The sequence below is a fragment of the Carex rostrata genome, chromosome 29 (assembly GCF_964058835.1).
Source record: "Carex rostrata chromosome 29, lpCarRost1.2, whole genome shotgun sequence".
Classification (NCBI taxonomy): domain Eukaryota; kingdom Viridiplantae; phylum Streptophyta; class Magnoliopsida; order Poales; family Cyperaceae; genus Carex; species Carex rostrata.
Genome location: NC_135946.1, coordinates 717,071 through 722,530, shown reverse-complemented (window position 1 = coordinate 722,530; position 5,460 = coordinate 717,071). Strand labels below are relative to the sequence as shown.

At 37.0% G+C, this 5,460-nt stretch overlaps 1 pseudogene; it reads left to right on the top strand.

Annotated features, from left to right (window-relative positions):
- Positions 1–4,785: 4,785 nt before the first annotated feature.
- On the top strand, positions 4,786–5,460 carry LOC144546307 (putative germin-like protein 2-1 pseudogene; annotated as a pseudogene).

The following is a 5,460-nucleotide window of genomic DNA, read 5'->3' as shown; positions in this document are numbered from 1 at the left end:
GCGACTTGCTCGAGAGGTAAACCTTCAAAATAAATGAAGTCTTCCAAGCTCCAGCACGTCTGATCACCTTCTTTGTGAAGGTGGAGTGAGAAGTCTACCATTACCATTGTGAATACTAGGTCTAGCGAGACGTAGAAAATTGGTACACTATCGTCAGTGTCAATCAGTACCAATAAGGTAAAAATCTTTATGTTGTCATTCTTTGGTTAGAATTTCATGGTTATTCACTCAAGCTCTAGAAATGCAGTTTTCATTTAATATAATAGTAATGAAAGTGGATAGGAGAATTTGTCCAGTTACATACCAGAAAGTTGGGAATTCATTATTGCCATGCTCAAAGATGCATTTTCCTGTGCCAATTTATACAACAAGCATCAGGCATGAGCGAGAAGAAAAGGGTTTGGACCACAGAATTTATGAGGGTAGTATGGGCAATTTGGAAGCAACGAAACGAGTACATTTTCTGGAATAAAAGAATGCCCCTTCGGTTGCTAGCGAGGAAAATGCAGGAGGAGATATCACTGTGGATGAGCTGTTATGGATGAAGAAATCGGACCCACACTTGAGTTTTTGTATTTGTTGTTGTCTTGATTTTTATTATTTTTTTCTAAGTCTTTTGTTTTGAGAGGCTGAACTATGATGTTGTAAACAAATTTACCTTTTTGTGTATTTGGTAGCCACTACCAAGATATTTCAAAAAAAGAAAAAGAAAATGAACAACTTATATGATACGATTATGCCCAAATCTAAAGTCTAAAAGGTGCTAACTGGTGCCAAATATAACCGTGCTGGAGCTGCCAATAGAAGTTCTTGCAGTGCAAGTAACAAGGTTTTCCAATGGTGGTGTAGCATTATGGATTTCCGTGCACCACATAGGGGCTAATGGGAGAGGGTTGTGGCAGTTTATGGAGGCTTGGGCTTCCACTTGTCGGACGGGCATTGTGCCAACGGTACCCGTGCCGGTGCATGACCGGACAATAATAAAGTATCCTGGAGGCGATGAGATTGCGAAAGACTTCATAAAGAAATTGGCTCCCGATTTGCTAGCTTAAGGTACATACAAGTCAATAGATTTTGTGGGGATGTTGAAGACATTTGGAGGAATTAGGTTATATATTGTAATAAATAAATAACCTTAAGAGTCAAAAGTTGTAACTCACAAATAAGACATGCATGCATATCATATCGAGTAGAACTAGGATATTTTTATTTAATGGAGTTAATATCAAAACTTATCAAATTGACTTTAAACGACAGATTTAAAATCAATTGATCACACTTTCATGGTTCATTCTTTGGTTAGAATTTCACTGTTATTTATAGAAACCCTTAAAATCAGTTCTGAGTTGAAATATAGTAATTAACGTGGATAAGAGAAGATTTTCCAGTACGCACCTGATTATTAGGAGTTTATAATTGTCAGGCCGAAAGGAAAAAGCACTTTTAAAATGATGTTTAAACAAATTTATACAAGGATTAGTCCAACAAAGTTGCTAGCATCTTTACTGTAGTCATTAATAATGGGATTATCCACAACAGTATCAAAATCCAAAGGAGCCAATTGAACAGAACAACACCTCAAGAAATTTATTAGATCATTACATCATACGGAACATCAAACAATGTTTAGCATGTATGCTAATTATAAGTCGAAAGAACTAATTGTGTTATATCCCTTCCACAACATACTGTAAAATGGCATGCATCAAACATGTTGACAATGTCGTAAATTAAAATATCAGAACACTACTCCATGCAGTTAAAGATTTTGAATCAGAGCACGTGATACAAGATAAATTTCATTTGTAGAGTATGTCGGTTCAAACAATACTACTAATTTTGAAATAGTAGAGATTTTTAAAATTGAACAATGTAATCTCCTAATTGCTTAAATGAAAAATAAATCCCAGTAGAGTGATTTGATGCCCGCGATCGTGAAGAGAACTGTCGAAGCTCAGACAAGGTGTACCTCTTGGGAGCGAAATAATAATGAAGAATGGGAAGAAGTGATATCTCTTCGATGGGGATGATAGTACTAGAATTCAGAAAGGGATCGAGAGAATGGTGGTGCTACTGGGTGAGGCTGCATCTCTAACAGAGAAGATTAGAGTAGAGTGGGAATGTGGGATCGATATCAGGAGAATTGGAATGCTGCGAGTTATTTGATTGATCAAAGAAAGTGCGACTAAATCATGAGCGTGGGCAACTTCTAATATGGGCCTATTAAGGCCCAAAAATTGGGGTTAGAAATCCATTGAAATTGTATGGCCCAAAAATAAAAATAAAAATACAAAAAGGAGACTAAATTATATCGTGTTGTTTAAATAGGGCTGGCAACGAGCCGGCTCGGTCCAAGCTAGATCAAGCTCATGGCTCGCTCGTTATAGCAACGAGCGAGCCGAGCTATCTCGTGTAAGCTCGTGGGCCAAAAGCCCAAATATATTAGATAATATATGATAAAGCCTACAATCATAAATTAAGTTTGCAACTTAATTCACACATACCAAAATATAATATCCCCACATTCATACAAACATAGTTCACAAAATAAATTCATGCATGCATACCAAATTCACACAAATTTATACAAATTCACATATTAATACCTCGACCGAGCTGGCTCGCCAACTCGCGAACGAGCTAGGCCCCAACTCAAACTTGTTAATTTTACACCGATCTAGTGGCGAGCTGACTTGTTAACAGCTCGGTCCACTAACTAACGAGTTGTTAACGAACAAGTCAGATGCGAGCCACCATCGATCCATGAGCGACTATTTTTTTTTCCACCCCTACGTTTAAATCCGTAAAACTAAACAAAAGAAATATTGAAAATGATGATATGACTTAAAGACATTGCTCCAAACATGGTAAGTTCAAAGTTTGAAAATATAACAAAATGGAATGAGAAATAAATAAGGGGGTACATAAGGACACATAACGTGTTAATTGTGAATGAATTGTTTTTTTTATTTTTTAAATTGCTTGCTAGTGACTGTCAAATTTATAAAATGTAAATTTGTTTATAACAGCTTCTCAAAACTAAGAACAACGTACACTAGAAGAAAAATAAAAAAAAACATAATTGTAACCGATTTTTCTCTCCTTAAAGTGCATCCACAATGATGTCTATTCCCGTATCTTCGTTGCTTGCAACCATTGAGGTATTATTTTATTCATGAAAATGTACTTGTTTTGTTGTTTCCTAATTACCCATAATACCCCCATAAATCTTGTAGTCCAAACTGTTTTCTTCTCCCGCATACCTGAACAGTTGGAGCATGATCTTTCCCACGTCATTTCTGTTGTGTCTGCTCTCTCTTGTAAAACAAACATAAACATACTATAATGATGGATACGCAAAACTCAATTTTAAAATTACGTTGATTCGAAATATAGTTTACTGTTCTTTCAAAAATTATCAGGGGGGTGTGTGTATTTAATTATATTATGCAATCGGATTTAGTGTTATCAATAGTAACAGTAGCCAAGGAAACCAAAAGTTGTTGCCATTGTAGTCTATACAAAAGATTTCCATACATTCACCACTTTTGTTAACCCGGGTCGCCCCTAGTTCACCCGCCATTCGGCTACGTCCGGATTGGATTTTAACCAAAAAAGGAAAATTCAGAATCAGAATCAGAATCAGTAGGAATCGGGTGAATCAGATCAGAAACTCGGGTTTTTCTGTCATAAGCTTGTTTTTTATTAAAAAAAAAAAGGAAAATTTAAAAAAAAAAATTTCAAATATTTTTTTGTTGACAAATGATTACATAAAATAATCTACTAATACAATATAGTATAGACATTACAATTACAAACACACTCTTGTACTGCCAGAAACTATGTCGAACTAGCTAGATCACTAGGTCACCATTCGTATTATAATACAAATGGAGTATTTTGAATTGTGTATTAACTAATGACAAATTAATAATAAACAAAATTGGTAGAAAAGGGACCAATCAGGAGACAATAAGCCAGCTGCCTCATCAATGACATCAGAGATGTCCCTACCATCCGACTCTCCTAAACCAAGAGAAGGGACCCCGTCTAAAACCATATGGGAGCTGGCTCTGTCCTGAGAGTCCATGCCCGATATCACTATCAAGGTGACAATATGCGTCAGAGGAGAAATATCAAAGGGCATAAACAATAATGATTTAAAATATGGATTATCTAAACGAGACTTTCACAGATATGAAGTCAAAGCAATAATTCAATTTTAAAATTAACCTCGTTCAAAATATAGTTTACTGTTCTTTCAAAAATTATTAGAAATATATATTAATTATATTATGCAGTTAATTGAAACATAATATTATTGCTAACAGATTGGACAAGTTCTTCTACGTAGTACTGCACCAACTTTCCTATGTGTCGTACATGTTTGACTAGTAAATGATAAACTCCCAGCAAAGCAACATATATATTTGATGTTACATACGAGACAACGAGCTGAGATTGAATTAAGATGTCTACTTCTTTGACCCCATCCCATCATCTCCCATTTATTTAGTGGCCCACGTATGCTAACTGCTCCCCTTTATTGCTTCTAGCAATGTTTCAAAAAAAGTATGCTAACTGCTAAGATAAAATCTTTAGCTCCTGACCAATTCACAGAGAACATTTCAAATATGGACTAATTAGCCAACAGCTTCACTTATTTTATTTCCAAAATGTGAGGAATATTTCATGCACACCCGCTACTATAAATAACCAGACAAGCTTTGGACATTGTAAAACCAAATAGCAATTTGCAACTTGCCTACACAAATCAGAAGCTTGAAAGAAATGGCTTACTGTACACTTTTTCTCTTCACTTTGCTTGCCTTGGCCAGCTCTCAAGCATTCGCTTCTGACCCTAGCCCACTTCAAGATTTCTGTGTTGCTGACAATAGCTCTAAAGTATTTGTGAACGGTGTAGTTTGCAAGGACTCTGCTGACGTGAAACCAGAAGACTTCTTCTTCTCAGGCCTCGACAAGGCTGGCGACACAAGTAAGAATCTCGTCGGGTCAAACGTCACCCTGGTCAATGTGCAAAGACTTGCCGGACTCAATACACTGGGAATTTCCATTGCTCGTCTCGACTATGCACCCAACGGCGGTCTCAACCCACCACACACCCACCCCAGAGCAACTGAAGTGCTCACCGTCATTGAGGGCACCCTGTATGTCGGATTTGTGACGTCATTCCCTAACTTCAAGCTCTTCTCCAAGGTGTTGAACAAGGGTGATGTGTTTGTTTTTCCTGAGGGACTCATCCACTTCCAGTTCAACATTGGAAATGTCCCTGCTGTTGCATTTGCCGGTCTGAGTAGCCAAAATCCCGGCTTGATCACTGTCGCAAATGCAGTTTTTGGGTCAACCCCACCTATTTCAGATGATGTGCTATCCAAGGCATTCCAACTTGACAAGAAAACTGTTGACTGGCTCCAGGCTCAGTTCTCCAATAACAACTAA